Consider the following 18,223-nt stretch of genomic DNA (forward strand, 5'->3'; position numbering starts at 1 on the left):
AGCATTTTCACGTCCTTTGATTGAAGGGTCTTTATTTCACAATGACTGACAGGTTGGAAGAAACTGATTTGGTCGCAGACGGACTTTTAAAGAAAAGCCGGACATTGTAAGGAAACAGTTTGCAACAGTTGTTAAGATTTTCCATGCGCAATTTATACTTTTGTGTTTTCTTCCCTGTATAATTTTGCACAAAAACACAAGTTGCCTTCATTTTAAATCCCCAGGAAAACCATACAAATCAAATACACAAAAAAAAATCGATTAGATTAAATGAATATCGGTGTTTCTGCTGGAGATGATGTATGTGTGTGTGTGTGTGTGTGTGTGTGTGTGTGTGATGAGGTGAATATCGGTGCTCCTGCTGGAGATGATGTATGTAGGTGTGTGTGTGTGTGTGTGTGTGTGTGTGTGTGTGTGTGTGTGTGTGTGATGAGATGAATATCGATGCTCCTGCTGGAGATGATGTATGTGGAGGTGTGTGTGTGTGAGTGTGTGTGTGTGTGTGTGTGTGTGTTTCTGCTGGAGATGATGTATGTGGAGGTGCAGTTGTGGCTCCAGTGAAAGGAGACGTGTTGAATTGTGATCATTGTGTTTGTTGCTTTAGTGATGATGTTCATTGTGACTGTATGAGATCCTGTGTGTGATGCAGCTCTGATCTACTGCACTTCTCTATTATACTGATGCTTTCTGTAGATGTGGAGTCATAATGATGGGATTAGGAGGTGGATTGTTTCAGGTAGAACATCACTGAAGGTCTAGGGGTGAAATGCACAGCCTGACACTGTTTCCTTCTTATGATTATTATGCTGCAAGTTTACTGCATCTTGCATTGCAATAGTTTTACTGTTCTGTCTATTCTTGCCATTGGCATTTCCATGGTTACCATCTTGGTGAAAGAAAAAAAAGATTCCAATAAAATCCATCTCAGACCTTCATAAAAGATCAATTCAAGCTTAAATGTCACTTCCTTTAGTTCATGAACGCACTGTGTATGTCTGTTTGCTCTGAGACAGACGTACTATACAGTTGCACTCAATGCAGAGTTTCTCTTTTTTTTTTTTTTAATGTGCAACTAGTTACATAAGCCATTATCACGGTTTCAATTTGTTATGCAACAGCACATCTCTTAGCCGAGAGCAGGAGATCGGAAAAGTGAATACGGCGGCTCACAACACAGAACTTGATCTCGCTGCAATATTGGCTGCAATCTCCAGACAATACGGCTGAACGAAGCTGAAGGGTTTAAAGCGTACAGCGTAACACTCCTCCACTACACCCATTATTCATCCTCCTATCATCAAACCAGAAGAAAAAGGTAAAGAAGCCAGGACTAAGGATTGACTAAAACAAACAATGAGTCTTCTCGTCCATGTGCTTGCACTCATTTTCTGTTCCTGAAACCAGACAGCCGGCTGTTCTGAAGTGCACTTGTTGCTAAAGGAGCTCTAGATAGACACTGTGCATCTTGACAGCAATTAAAACCACAGTAAAAACATAACATCAAATTCATACCGGAAGGTCATTTTAAAAACTGGATGTTCAGCCCTGAGGTAGAACAAATCGAGTCTTTGTGATTTATATGAATACAAAGGACTAGTGTTTAATTGCCATGGAAACAAATACAGGGTCGTAAATAAAGCGTGCGCTCACTCCGTTTGTATAAAAGGCTTCATCTTACATCATGTCCTTTCGCACATAATGTCTTAATCATGCTGAAACATCCGGTGGATGTTTGCACAGACGTGTGTAATCAGTGAACCAGCAACTGGCTTAACAACGTTCGGGTTTTACAGACGCACTCTAATTGCTTTAAGAAGCTTCTGGCCCTGATTTAATAAAGGGTTCATCAATAAATGTGTAGAAAAAGACAGAAAGGTTTAGTCCTAAATTCTGTGAAAGATCCATATCAGGTTATAGGTTCATAACAAACTGTATTCTGTCACATAAAAACGGTGATGTGTGTGTGTGTGTGTGTGTGTGTGTGTGTGTGTGTGTGTGTGTGTGTGTGTGTGTGTGTGTGTGTTTAGAAACCGCTGTAGATTTGTGTATCCGTGTGATGTCAGGCCACTTCCAGACTCCATTTCCCAGCAAACACTGCAGCCTCCAAACATGCTTATAATCAGTACAGCATTTACAATCACACACACAAACACAGTTGAAAAATATCCTATACCTCCTGTTTGCTGATTGCCTGACTTTCATCTGTCCTTGACTTTAAGACTGATCGATTTTGTAATGTGTTTATTAAAAGTTTGGTGTAACTTGGTAACAGAACAAAGAGCAAATGATAAATTCTGCATGAAACGGGGCAAATCTGCCACACAGACGTTTCACGTGACATACGTCAGACATACGGCGACGCTGAACGAGTCGTTCGAGGTGTTTCGAGCAGCACGCTCGTTTCGAGAGCGGAAAAACATCACTGGGAGACGACAACCCCCGAAAATGTCGAAAACGTGTAGCAGTTGGTGCATGATGATCGGCGGAGAACACTGGGGGGCGCTGTATTGCAGTGCAGGGAGACTATTTTGAAGGAGACCGTGTGGAAACAGATAAATAAAGTACTTTCTTGTAAACACAGCGAGTCTCCAAACCTTTTGATGCCACTTCATAGTTATTTTTTTAGATTTGGCTGCTGATCTTTTTGCTCACGCTTACCCAATCTGCTCCATGTGCAAATCACTTGAACATTTCTTGTTTGTTGTGTCCTTTTTTTTACACTTCTGTTGGAGCTTAAAAACCTGGGCCAACATCACATGCCAATAAGCAACTGAAAGAACTTCTACCCTCTAATGAGAGAAACCTGAAGGAGTGTCCCTGTGGCATGTTTTCCCTCAGCCTGGAAGTGTGCATTTAAAACTGAAAAGTGCACGTACAGTGTCAGATTTGTAAAAGTCTGAGCAATTGAAATACCAAATGAACATTTTTTTATAACGGTTCAACGCTCTGTTCATGCCTAAACGAGCATTTGGGTAAATTGGAAAGCGATTCAAAAAAAAAAAAGGTGGAAATTGGCAACGTGTCGGACTGCACATTCGGTTTGCTGTATTAAACTTTAGCCAATTAGCAAATTCTGGCAGATTTGCATGTGAATTCTGTCCGCAGGTGTAAATGAGTGCAGCGTATTTTGCTCAGAGCTTCACAGCCAGATGTTTTGGTCTTTCCATGAAATTGGGCTACTTCTTTATTTTGTTTTATTCTAATAGGAAACGTGTAAAGAAGTGAAAGAAGTGTGAAAGAAGGGAAAGCTCGTTTTTTTATTTTTTTTTTTTAATACTGCACAGCAATCAGGCTGCTTTTACATCAATTCACTTCACAAGTATGAATCTGGAGTTTAATTGCTCAGGGTGGCTCATCCCCCAGTACGAACACTAATGGTGTGCAAATATTAAGGAAATAGAAATCGTTCTGTAGATGAGTGCTAAAGGGTGCAGGCAGTTTTTATTGTATTTTTTTTTCATGAAGTGTGTTTCATCAGGAAATACACACCGCTAACTGGTACGCTCGGTTAACAACGTGAGACGTTCCAATTCAATCCAAACATAGTTATATTTATCAGTCTACTGACGGTCTCTCTCTTTCGCTCTGCCTTCGTTGCCTCTGCACCTCCGCCCTGTTGTCGAAGACACATATTTTGACTTTTTTTTTTAGTTTGGGATTTCCACCATTTTAAATGTAAATGAGGTTGTTAAAGGTTAAAGAAATAGAGAGGAATGAACCTCGGTGGAGTCTGGGGGCACTGATGCAAAACAAATATTTATCTTCATAAAGTTCACAACTTGTGCACATTTAAAAATTCCACAGATATTTTTATTTACCTTTTCTGAGTGATCAACTATTTACAAAACGTCGTTGTTTGACAGATGTGCTTTGTACCTCACCTACATATTGTTGTTATTATTATTATTATTATTATTATTGATATTAACAAGTGCTAATAAATGTCTACTAGGGCGGGCATCATGCTGCCCCATGCTTAAAAGAAGGAGCTAACAAATAGGTTGGTTAATCACATGGTTGCTATTGTGCTGGTACTGATCTTTAAGAATAAAGGAGATGTGCAGACCTGCAGTAACTACAGAGGAATAAAGTTGATCAGTCACACCATGAAGTTACCATCTGTGAGCAGCAGTATGGTTTCATGCCGAGGAAGAGCACCACAGACGCATTATTTGCTTTGAGAATGTTGATGGAGAAGTATAGAGAAGGTCAGAAGGAGTTGCATTGTGTGTGTGTGGATTTAGAGAAAGCGTACGACAGGGTGGAGAGAGGAGTTGTGGTATTGGATGAGGAAGTCTGGTGTGTCAGAGAAGTATGTGAGGGTGGTGGAGGACATGTATGACGACAGTGTGACAGCAGTGAAGTGTGCAGTAGGAACGACAGACTGGTTCAAGGTGGAGGTTGGTCTGCATCAAGGATCGGCTCTGAGCCCTTTCCTGTTTGCAGTGGTGATGGACAGTTTGAAGGATGAGGTCAGACAGGAGTCTCCGTGGACTATGATGTTTGTGGATGGTATTGTGAGTTGTGGTGAGAGTACTGAGCAGGTGAAGAAGAGCCTGGAGAGGTGGAGGTACACGCTGGAGAGAAGAGGAATGAAAGTCAGTAGGAGTAAGACAATGTACATGTGTGTGAATGAGCGAGAGGGCAGTGGAGGGGTGCGGTTGCAGGGAGAAGAGGTGGAGAAGGTGGAGGAGTTCAGGTACCTGGGGTCAACAGTGCAAAGTAATGGAGAGTGTGTTAGAGAAGTGAAGAAAAGAGTGCAGGCAGGGTGGAGTGGGTGGAGAAGAGTGATAGCAGGAGTGATTTGTGATAGAAGAGTATCTGTGAGAGTGAAAGGGAAAGTTTATAGGACTGTGGTGAGACCTGAGATGTTGTATGGTTTAGAGACAGTGGCATTGAGTAAAAGACAGGAGGTGGAGCTGGAGGTAGCAGAGCTGAAGATGTTGAGATGTTCATTGTGAGTGACGACGATGGACAGGATTAGAAATTAGTTTATTAAAGGGACAGTGCATGTAGGAAGTTTTGGAGACAAGGTGAGGGAGGTGAGATTGAGATGGTTTGGACATGTGCAGAGGAGGGACATGGGGTATATCAGTAGGAGAATGCTGAGGATGGAGACACCAGGAAGGAGGAAAAGAGGAATACCAAGGAGGAGGTTTATGGATGTGGTGATGTGACTGAGACGGATGTAGAGGAAAGGGGGGTATGAAGACGGATGATCCGCTGTGGCCCCCCCAATGGGAGAAGCCAAAAGGAGAAGAAGATATATATATATATATCCCATATAATTTTTTGTATAAAATATTACAAAATATTATTTTATATATTATTGATCCAAGCAGGCATATTTTTTAAAATTGTTTTAAAATGTCAACTGTTGATGTTCATACAATAATAACAAACTGCGTTAATTAAAAAACGTTAAAAAAAGGTTCCTCATTTCCTGTACCGAAATTGAACCCGCTTGAAAAAACGAGGTACGTACAGAACGGTGAACTTTGTGTACCGTTACACACCCACCTTTGTTTTGATTTATTTATATACATTGCTTTCGTGCCTTCTGGTTAGATGCTAACTGCATTTTATTGGCCCTGTACTTGTACTCTGCCAATAAAGTTGAATCCAATCTAATCAAATGTCAAATCTGACACAATAACTAGCACGTTTTAGAATAATCAGAGCTCCATCTACAAAACTCCCAAGCCGTGAGTGCAGACAGTGTGGATATTATATACAGGACCTTTTGTACCATAAGATCCATATTGCAAATATCGAGTGATGGAAAGAGGGATTATGGAGTGGATAAAGTCTGTATATGAGAAATACGTGACCTGGTTTCGCATACAGAATCAGAATGGGTTTTATGATCAGGTGTGCTCACGTGCACTAGGACTACGTTTTGGTGACAAAATCACATTAAAATGAAATCACAACGACCTGGAGCTCAAACAGTGGAGATGATTGTGGAGTTCAGGAGAAATTCCCCTCTGGACTTTCACACCTCACCATCCTGAACAGCACTGTGGCTGTGGTGGAATTTAAGTTCGTGGTAGCTTCCATATCTTAGGACCTGAAGTGGGACGGACATATTGATTGACTCCATCATGAAGAGAGATTGTTCTTCTTATTCGCCAGCTGAGGAACCATCCATAGGAGCTCCCAAGGCGAAGTTTAAACCATTATTGAGTCTATTCTGTTTACATTGGAGCTACTATTTACATTCGCATTCATGGCATCTGGCAGACGCCCTTATCCAGAGAACAAGGGGACGATTCTGAAGGTGACGGTGTGTAAATATAGATAAATAAAATACGTTCTTAAAAACAGAGCGAGTCTCCAAACTTTTTGATACCACCTTGTAAGTTGCTCTAGATAATGATGTCTGGCAAAAATGCTGAATATGTAAATGTAGATGTACAGTAGAGTCCTCGTGCTGAAACTTGGCATCCCTGGTTAATAATAAGGCCTTAAACACAGTTAAATAATGGCACATCCATAAACATCTGCACTTCCACTCTGCCCTCGTTTGGTTGAAATTCATTAGACTTATTTCCAATTATCTGCTATAAAAAAATATTGCTTGAATTTTGCTTATTGCAGAGTTTAATGTTTTAAAGAGAATAAGAATGCTCTTAGTCTAATACTCTATCGTTTCTATAGCAACAGCTCGTTAACAGTGACTTGTCTGAGGTGATATCAAAAAGTTTGGAGACTCGATCTTTTGACAAGAAAGTACTTTATTTATAAACTTTTCCACACGATCACCTTCATAATAGTCGCCTTACACAGCAATACAGTGATCCCAGTGTTCTTCTGGAACGTGTCATGGAAGACTTCTTTTCGAAACACCTTCTGTGATTCGTGCAGGATCTCCACAACGGTGTCAAAACGACGAGCGTAGAGCTGCATCTTCATCTCTGGGAAGAGGGCGGAGTCCACAGGAGCCAAATCTGGTGAGATCATATGGATTGTTCTCCGACGATCCTCATGCACAAGTTGCCGAATGGTTTCATTTTCGGGGTTGAGCTCATTGAAGGTTCTCCTGAACTCTGGTTGACTTCCGGTGATGTTCTTCCGCTCTTTAAGCGTGCGTGCTCCTCAAACGTAAACTTGATAATCGATAACGATAGTATGAATAAAGAAAATTCTCAAAAAGGCATGCTCAAAACAAGTACAGCAAATGAGGACAGGTGAGGAGGACAAGCTAGGAGGAGACACCTGAGACACCAAAAGACACCGCAAACTGTTAGCACAAAGTTGGAGGAACACGATTTCAAAGGAGAAAATTTTTCATATACTTGAACTCGGAGATCCAAACTTGTTCCAGCAAAAGTGCACAGCTCCATGAAAATCTGCTTTCCATGGTTTGGAAGATATGGAAGATCTCCTGCAGTAGAGCTCCAACCCTTTTGAAGATGAATGAATGTGAACTCTGGCTGCACCCCAGGCCTCCTCACCTTCTCACCCCCATCAGTACCTGACTTTACTATCACCCCTGTAGCTGAATAAATCTCCACCAAATCTAGTGGAACATCTATTTCCAGAGGAGTGGAGCTCATTATAACAGTGAATGGAAACTAAATCTGGAATGGGATGTTCAAAAAGAGGCACATAGCAATTATACTGTACATATTATAATATTGCATAATAGTGTATTCCAGTATTCGTGGTACACGTCGTCAGAAGAAAGAAGCTGACGTGAGAGATTTTTATTTTGTTCCTGTAACCCCTGGTGAAAGTGAAGCTTTAGTGAAAATGGATTCTGCCAATTCCAGTATAAACACGTTTCCCGGAGGAGAAAAATCCGAGCTGGGAGAAGACAATCAATCGAGAGTGAGCATTTTGTCATTTTTAACTCATCTCAGCTGGCTAAGCTGTTTTGCTCACATTTCACTCCAAATCCAACTGTAGCATCATCTCACAGGTTCAGCTCCATCATATAGCAGCATCAATACAGTAGACACAACTATCCTGGAGTAATGGACTGGTGGCCATCATGCAGAACAAGTTCTGTTCAATTACAGTCCCAGTACTTTTCTCCAGATTTTATCACTCACATCTATTGATCTATTCAAGAGGATGATGATGATGGTGACAATGATGATGATGATGATAAATATGAAGATGTAATAATAATAATAATAATTATGAGTATATTAAAAAAAAGAAAAACATTTCTGTAAATAAATGGAAATTAATAAATAACTTTTTTTTACTTGTAATGTGACTGAATAATTATGAATGAAACTGGAGCAATACATCTGAAGAGCTGAAGAGGAATACAGTGTGTGTGTGTATATAAGAGTGTGTGTGTGTGTGTGTGTGTGTGTGTGTGTGTGTGTGTGTGTGTGTGTGTGTGCGTGTGTGTGTGTGTGTGTGTGTGTATCATGTGTAATTGAGCGTGTGAGTGTGTGTGTGTGTGTGTGTGTGAGTCTGTGTGTGTGTATGTGTAAGAGTGTGCGTGTGTGTGTGTGTGTCATGTGTGTGTAAGTGAGCGTGTGAGAGTGTGGTGTGTGTGAGAGGGGTGTGTGTGTGTGTGTGTGTGTGTGAGTATGTGTGTGTATGTGTGTGTTTGTGTGTGTGAGTGTTTGTGTGGTGTGTGTGACAGTGTGTGAGAGTATGTGTGTGAGAGAGTGTTTGTGTGGTGTGTGTGAGAGTGTGTGTGTGTGTGTGTATGTGTGTGTGTGTGTGTGTGTGTGTGTGTGACAGTGTGTGTGAGAGTATGTGTGTGTGTGTGTGTGTGTGTGTGTGTGTGTGTGTGTGTGTGAGAGAGTATGTATGTGTGTTTTTCTTTCTCTTTATCCCTCTTACTTTATCTCTCCATCTCTCTCTCTCTCTCGTTCATTCCTGTCTGTCTGTCTGTCTGTCTGTCCATCCATCCATCCATCCATCTATCTATCTACAGTATCTGTCTGTCTGTCTCTTTCTTCCAGTTTGATTTCTTCTTCTTCATCCCTCTTTCTCTTAATCTCTCTATCATCTTGGTTATTTGGCACACACACACACCCACACCCACACACACACACCACACACACACACACACACACACACACACACAGTGTGTCTCTAAGGACGGGGACACTGAGGACGCGGGATTGTATCGACGCTCGTAATCTCCGTCTGCTGCTTGAGAGAAACTCGCGTTCATGATTCACCTGACTTGACCTTCACGTCTACTGATTAGGAGGATTTCATGAGGACATTTCTCCGGTGCTGATTGGGTTTTTTAACAACAGCACTTTCTGCAAATCACACGTCTATACGACTAGCAATCAGAAAGAAATGATAATCATTAAACTGGTCACACGTCGCAGGTATTTGTTGGTGCAAGACGCACCAAAGTGAGCACATATTTCATCTCGATGTCCTTCACACGGAGACCAAACAGGACCAGGTAACATTAAACGGGTTTAATTACCGTATTTCCCTGTGTATACGATGATGTATAAAAGCGACCTCCACTTTTTCACCCCAAAATTAAGAAATCAATATTTTAATTCTAAAAAAGAAACTAATTTGTATTAAATAGTTAAAGAGAGACAAGAAATCGTGCAGTTCTCCGATCCGTTTACTTCTGTGTAGAAGACCACCCTACATTTTTAGTCTAATGATTTTAAATAAAAGTATCATCTTATACACAGAAAAAAAAAAAAAGAAGAAAATACAAAATACAGGGTGGAGATTTTGGAACTAGAAGTTGGTGACACTGTGCTTTTACTTTACTGTTAGTTATAATGAAGAAGTTGAGGGGTTTTAAAGACTTTAAAAAAATAGTCATAGTGTAAATTCTGTGCAAAGGGGATTTCAGTGTCATTACTAGTTAGGACGTCATGATCGTGTCCAGTAGAAATGGGTTCAACCTTAAAAAAGAAGTCATTGTGAGGAGCCCTCGCCGCTCCGTTCCACAGCTGTTTCTTCAAAATCACGCCCCCATGTTGTAATCGCATGAGAAGAAAAAACACTGACGCTCATCAGACGCTCGTTGCGCACCACTTCACTGCTCCATTATAACTAGAGGTCGACAGATTTATAGGTTTTGCCCATTAATCGGAATCGGTAGTTGTTTGCTGGAACTATCGGCAAAAATCCATACCGATAGTTTTTCCGGCTTACGGTCCGTTGTCATTACAAGAGCGGCCTCTAGAGGCGAATCACTGACACCACGCGCTGTTTGCTTTTTACATGCGAGACTGCGCGCTAAAACCTCTAAGTCTACAATTGATGTTGCTTGAAAGCGATTCGTATCCTTGTGATGAATTCATGAGATCTCGCGGACTCCTGATTAGCCACGTCGCTCACACTTCTGTTCGTATCACCTGCCGCAGTGTTGTCAGAGAAGAAGCCTTGAATTGGAAAAAGCTTTTAAATCAACCTTGTTAGTGTTAAACTCGAGCTGTGGGTAAAAACACACACACACACACAAAACACCACAAATGAATGTGCTGCTGCTGCTTTGAGTGTGAGAGCTGAAAGTCAGTAATGAGATGTGCATTAGCATCAGAGCACAAGAAATAAAGAAACGAAGCTGATGTGGGTAAATCAAGCTCTCGAGTGTGACACGGGGAGAAAAGAAATGTCTCGAATAGACTCGTTCGCCTCGATCGTTCACAGCGAATACGGCGTCATACCGCGGATACGAATCTTCTGCAAAAAGCTGCATTTTCTTCATCGCTGGCTCCGCCCCTTTCTCTTCTCTGCGAATCAGAGGGACTCGCACCCAAATCTAATCTTCGGTCGTTTCTTTCTCCATCAGTCCAATCGATCGCAATCCGTTTAGATGGGTTTTTTGTTTGTTTTCCGCACCATTTGTATAAAATCCACTTTCACAGATTTTTTAAACAACTTCCAGGCCACAGAATCCGAATCAAATAGATCACTGAGATTTTCCTAATTCTGAAGTTTGAAGTGAACATTGAGCAAAGTTCTTCACTGGTCTCTCTACCTCCTCTTCTTGTATATGTGCGCCTTGCGTTCCTGTCACGTGACTGGCTGATTAGAGAACTTCCTAAATGAACAAATGAATATCTATTCAAATAGATATCATAACAGTTTAAGACGATTATGAAAACGTTTTGCTGCTCAATCTCGTGAAGCTCATGAGTTTTTCACAGCACTGGTGGAAAGTCATGAAGTGCATTTTCCAGCTCTCTGAACTTTATCATCAACTTTTTCTTCACTACATTATAATGTGTGATCATAATTTTTTACTTTTCTTCATTTCAGAAGAACATGCCGTTTCTCGCCGTGTGGAGGAAGGGATCTCTCACTGGATGTGTGACTATAGAGAGCACTTTCCAAATAACGATCTTGATGTGCAGGAGAATGGAACAGTGAACTCCATTAATTATTCACAGAGAGTTTTCATACATCACTACTTTCACTGTTCATACTGAACATTCAAAAACGAGAACTTTCAGTACTTTACACAAGTAGAAATGTAAAAAGAGAAGTTTTATTCCTACTGGTGTCGGATATCTGTCTGTCTGTCTGTCTGTCTGTCTGTCTGTCTGTCTGTCTGTCTGTCTATCTATCTATAAGTATTGGTACACCTGACTTTTCCAAAATCTGCTTTTCTATAGATTAAAGTGGAGGATCTCCTGTTATAGAGCTCCAACCCTATTAAACACATATGAGATAAATGTGAATGCTGACTGCACCCGGGGAACCTCCTCACCTTCTCACCTCCAACAGTACCCTTGTAGCTGAATGAATCTCCACAAATCTGCACTACATCTAGTGGAACATCTTCCCATTAAGCTTCTGATAACAGCAAATGGAGACCGACAGACAGACAAACGGATAGACAAACGGACAGACAGACAGACAGACAGACAGACAGACAGACAGACAGACAGACAGATGGATAGATAGATACACAGACAGACAGACAGACAGACAGACAGACAGACAGACAGATAGATAGATAGATAGATAGATAGACAGACAGATAGATGAATAGATACACAGACAGACAGACAGACAGACAGACAGACAGACAGACAGACAGACAGACAGACAGACAGATAGATAGATAGATAGATAGATAGATATTATAGTACTATTTATTACATTTTTTGATTTTTACTTTGTGAAAGTACAGATGTAGAGATTTCTGGACTACTGTTACTGAAGTTATATATATGGAGGGCATTGATATTTTTACTACTGTACTGTAATTTCTCCACTGCTGATTACTGGAGTGAGAATGAGAACATCGCCATCCAGACAATTATTAGTTGAACATTTCAACAATGAACAATAAAAAAGGAACCTAGACAGATATAACGAATGCTTCACTTCAGCTCACAGAGCAACAACTGATTTCCTGCCATTTTTTCCCTGTCATCCAACATGATTTTCTCTCAGGTCTTGGAGGACTGAAGGTCTGAAGGACAGCCAGCTGAGTGTGTTACAGTGCAGAATTGTAGACTCGGAGCCAGGTATTATGTATATGAGCGATCCGGGCTGATACTGAGCTCTTAATTAGTTCTGAAAGTTGGGGAATTTGTCGATTTGCATTAAATCCGGGTTTGTGTGTGTGTGTGTGTGTGTGTGTGTGTGTGTGTGTGTGTTAGCACTTTGAAGAAAATAACTTCACTTGTGCTTGGAATTAATTGGAGTTTTGACCTTAAGAAAAACAAAAACATTAAACTTGGGAATATACAGTAATCTCTGAAAGATGACTTGAAGCTCAGGTTATTTTCAGAACACAGTCATTACTGGCAGAAACACTGCGCGTGTGCTGAGGTTACAGTAAAGTAATCAGCGGCAGGGTGACGTTACTTTCACCACGCATTTTTTATCTCGTTACATATACATTTAATTTTGCGGAGCTTCTATGGTGCGAGTTTGTGAACATTTACAGCATTTTCAGACGCCCTTATTCAGAGCGACTTACATTTGTATCTCATTCATATAACTGAGCAGCTATGGGGTTAAGGACCCTGCTCAGGGGCCCAAGAGTTGCTGCTTGGTGTGGGATTTGAACTCACGACCTTCTCCTTGAGTGAGATCAATCCTGTTTTTGCTACTGTTGTAGCAGCTCTAAACAGTCGTTTTCTGAGCAGCCTCAGCAAAGCAAAAAATGCAGCACTGACACCGGAGACTCCTTCCATCTTTATCAAGCTTTTCTACAACACATTATTTAATGAGGAGCATTATTTGTATAAGTTGCTACTATGGAAACAATTACATATATTACGACTCAGTGGGGAAGTGGTATCTCAGTGGATGAAGATGTTGGCCTTCTAATCATGGGAAGGCTGTTGATTTAAATCCCAGCACCATCAAGCTGCTCCTGCTGGTCCTTGAGCAAGGCCCTTAACCCTCAACTGCTCAGCTGTATACTGAGATAAATGTTAGTCGCTCTGGATAAAGGCATCTGCCAAATGCCGTAAATGTAAATGTCGGAGCTGCTGTCCAATTAATCAACACCTTCCTACCAAACGCAATCCACAAATCAGCTGTGACTTTGCTGTAATAATGAACGTCATGAACTCACTTATATTATAGAAGATTTAAACGCTCCTTCTCTCTCCAATCGCTCTCCATTCTTTATATTTTGGAGCAAACAGGACAAAAAATGTCTTTAATGTAACTCAGAAGAACGAGTCGTCTCAAAGAGTGATTCGCTCATTTTTTTACAGGATGCGCATATACAAAGCATCGCAAAATGTCTGTAGGTTATGTACTGGTAGGAGAATAAAGGATTAAAGAAATGAAATGAACTAAATGACTCAAAAACATTTTGTTTATTTTGATGAATGAGATTCAAAGAACCAAGTCACTAAAATGATCTGATTTCCCATCACTAATTTCCAGCCATAAAAATCTTATTGATCTTTTTTTAAAAATATTATTCTATACGAGAGCAGACTGCGTAAGTTATTATGATTGTTCCAAGTGTTTAAGATCTTTTCTTTTCTACTTACTTATTCAAGCTTCAAGTTAGTTATTTACCTGCAAATTACTAATATACCATTTATATTATATAATAACGATCATTTACAGCCTGTTATCTTTTAAGACTTTATTTTAGGTGTAATAACATCTCTGGGTTAATTATTTAACCCTGGTTCCCTGAGGGAACAAGACCCTGCTTTAACAATGCTTTTGTAACGCACATGTGCGTGTTACCTGTGGGGTGACATTATGACCAGGAAGCTATAAAACCGGCGCTAGCTCCTGAAAAGGGCAGTGTGGCATGGTGACCCAGCATCTTGTTCCCTCTGGAAACCATGGTTACGTAACCCAGAGACGTTCCCTTTCAGTAACTCGAGCTGTGTCAACAACAATAAACCACAGGAAAGAGGGGGACACAGAGAGGGCCTAAAGATCTTTAACTCTCTTGACAGAGGAAACAGCCAGGAAGAACACAGTCTTGACTGTGAGAAACCTCCAAAGCACCTCAGCTAATAGCTTGAAGGTAGGCTCCTATAGTGCCTTTAAGACAACAGCCAAGTCCCACGCAGGCACTCTAGGTCGTGCCAAAGGCCTCAGCCTCCGTACTCCTTACCCAGAAACTGCCCCGCAAGGCTGGCATGGTACATCACAATGGCGGACACGTAGACATTTCGGGTGAAAGTAGCCAACTCTTTGGCGAACTGTTCCTGAAGAAATTCAGTTAACTGGATCCAATTGGTAGAGATAGTACCATGCCATGAACAGGCACCATCTCGCTGGTGTATGACCTACTCATGGAGGGAGCTCTGGATTGGAGAATGGTCTCTACCACCTCATTGGAGAGACCGGCGGCTAGGAGCTGTGCCCCCTCAGGGCAGGGGTAATTTACTGTGCCCCCTACCTTAGAGAGAAGATCCCTCCTGCAAGGGTGTTCGAGAAGGGCTATCAGGTCCGTAAACTGTGGTCTGCCCGGCCACTGTGGGGCCACCGAAAGGAGACGGACTCCGTCCTGGCGAACTCTCTCCAGAAGCAGGGCGAAAGGTGTACAGGCGTAGCCTCATGGAGAACCAGAGAGGATGGTGTGATTTCTCTCAAGTCGCAAGCAGGTACACCTGAGCTCCGTAAAATCTCTCCCAAATTTGCTCCACCACTTTAGAGTGGAGTCACCATTCCCCGGGCCTTGGCCCTTGACTCTGCTCCTTCATTTAAGTGGCCTGAGATATACGCTGCCCTCAAGGAGAGCAGCTTGCCCTGGGCCCACAGGAGGATCTTAAGTGCCAGCTTGTAGATCGCAGACCCCACTGGTGGTTAATGTAGAAACCACTGATGTGTTGTCCATATGGACCAACACATGGTAGCTCTTGAGGTCTGGAAGAAATGCTTTAATGCTTGAAGCATGGCCAGAATCTCCATGCAATTGATATGCAATGTGTGATGAGGCCTTTCCCAGAGACCTTGTGCGGAGCAGCCGTGAGGGATGCATCTGTCATAATCGTTACGCGACGACCAGGAACTCCAAGCACGGAGCCTGAGACAGGAACCCGGGATCTTTCCGCACATCTGAGGCATATAGGACTCGCCATGTGACCTTGATCGTATGGAGTGGATTGCCCCTCCGAGAGAACCCTCGGGCTCTTACCCACCACTGAAGGGGTCTCATGTGCAAGAGGCCAAATGGAATAACATTAGACGCTACCACCCTCAGACCCAGCAATCTTAAAGCTGCTTTACAGTGAGTGACTGGCCTTCCCTCACTCTCTTGATGGCTGTAAGGATGGATTTGACATGAGCGGGGAACTGTGCCCTGTATAATTCCATACTACACCTGATAGGTGGTTTTCAGTAATGGAGAAAGCATACACTTTTTTGCCATTTAACCTTAACCCCAGCTCCCTTGGTGTTTACCTGATAAAGAACCTCACCTGGTCCCTCAACATCAGCTCTTTATCCAAAAAAGCCTAGAAGCATCTCTACTTCTTAAGAGGCTGAAAGCAAGCCTAGCTTTCACCAACAATCTCACTATGTTCTACAGACGCACTGTGAAGAACATCCTGAGCACCTTCATCACTGCATGGTTCAGAATCTAACACAATGCTCACCTACAATCCCCACACACACTCCTCACACACACCACTCATACACCTCACACGGACATTCCTCACACGGACCTCTCACACACACATTGTCCGTCACATCACACATACACACTCCTCACACACACACCTTGCACACATCCCTCACACTCACACATCTCACACACACCCACACACCTCTCACACACACTTTGCACACACAACCCTTACACACAAAACCCTAAAATACAACCACACCCCTCATCTACACTGCTTACACACAACTTTTACACACACATTCCTTACACACACCTCTCATCTCCACAAATCTCCACAGAATTTAGTGGAAAATCTTCCTAAAAGGGTGGAGCTTATCAAAGATGTTCAGAAAAAAAGCCCAAACCATCTTATCATGCTCAGGCCTCCACAAACTATTCATCAAATTGAGACATTTCTCAACATTCTACATCATTACTGTAAATCCAACCTGATCCACTCGGATCCATGATGAGCCTCACTAACACATCTGAGGTCACTGAGGGGTCGCGGCTAATCCACCACCAGCTGACTCCGCTGTAGCTCTGACAGCAGACGTGAAGAATCACATGTAGTGTATTAGTTTTGTGAATTCATTAGTAACAGCTCAGGATCATTCACAGAGAACTTCTCAACACAAATCATTGAGGAGATGTTCATGAAAGGAGTCTCCAGTGTCAGACGTAGACATAAAACTTGACGTTTTCCCATTTCTACACGACAGAGGAGTTTTCCGAGAGACTTGGGTTGCAAAATTCAAGGAATTTTCAAGACTGGAAACTTGCTATGGAAATTAAGGGGAATTACTGGAAATAAACTGGGAATTTACAAAATTACAGGTGAGCCGATAAGAGGGAACTTTAATGTAGTTGAAGAAAAAAATCTTGCAGGATAATTTTGGTTGAAACAACCAAATTTAATGTGATTTCATTTCTCCTGCACATTCAGTCACATGCACACAGCAATGACCAAACAATGTTTATATTTATGTTTTTGTATGATACAATTTATATCGAATTCCACAACTTTCTATATAATTCCTCAACAAATGAGGCTCATATAGAAACTTCTGACCTGTGGACATACCTCAGCCCTAAAACATACTTCAGACCTTCAACATCCCTCAGACCTACAACATACTTCAGACCTTCAACATCCATTAGACCTTCGAGATACTCCCTTAGACCTACAACATCCCTCAGACCTACAGCATACTTCATACCTTCAACATCCCTCAGACCTACAAGATACTTCACAACTTCAACATCTCTCAGACCTACAAGATACTTTACAACTTCAGCATCTCTCAGACCTACAGCATACTTTAGACCTTCAATATGCCTCAGACCTACAACATACTTTAGACCTTCAAAATCCCTCAGACCTACAACATACTTTAGACCTTCAAAATCCCTCAGACCTACAACATACTTTAGACTTTTAAAATCCCTCAGACCTTCAACATCCCTCAGACCTACAACATACTTTAGACCTTCAACATCCCTCAGACCTTCAATATCCCTCAGACCTTCAACATCCCTCAGACCTACAACATCTCACACGATGTTTCACAGATTCTTCCAAAATTCTTCTGGCATTCCACTCAAATCCCATTGATGTTCCAATGCACAAGACTTTTCCACTCTCATAACACAAACCGTGTGTTCTTTAACACACACACACACACACACACACACACACTTATTGTTGTGAAGAAACTACCACTCTTGGGCCCTTAAGCAGGGCCCCTAACTTTCAGGGCCCTTGGTCCCTGTATCATGGCGGACCCTGATACAGGCCACTGTCACATCACATCATTTCTGCATATCAAATATCAGTCACAAATTATTGGTCACTTTCTAAATAATAAAAGTGGAGCACATCTACTGATAATCATATAGAAATAAATTGTTTTTTTTTTTTACTTTTATGCCATTCGATACCATTCGATCTTCTGTATATCATGTAGAAACAGTCAATAAGTCTGAGAAATAGGGTGTGTTTTTAAAGGGATTTTATAGAGATCAGCAAATAAAACAGGAACATGGATGCAGCAACATATATACAGTATCTAAAACACCGCATGGTGGAACGCTCCAGGCTCTGAGCTTCATCCTCTCACCTTTTAAATAAACAGTTACCACATCGTCCACCATCCCAAAACCTGCTGCACCGGCCAGCCAGCTTAGCACTGTAAACTATATCGGCCATGC

The 18,223-nt window shown here is 41.7% G+C and overlaps 1 protein-coding gene across 1 annotated transcript in view; it reads right to left on the reverse strand.

Moving 5' to 3' along the window:
- LOC124391477 (gamma-aminobutyric acid receptor subunit gamma-3) overlaps window positions 1-18,223 on the reverse strand; it is a 124,774-nt gene that overhangs the window by 100,481 nt on the left and 6,070 nt on the right. The gene's annotated exons all lie outside the window — the stretch shown is intronic.

The sequence above is a fragment of the Silurus meridionalis genome, chromosome 1, assembly GCF_014805685.1.
Source record: "Silurus meridionalis isolate SWU-2019-XX chromosome 1, ASM1480568v1, whole genome shotgun sequence".
NCBI lineage: Eukaryota > Metazoa > Chordata > Actinopteri > Siluriformes > Siluridae > Silurus > Silurus meridionalis.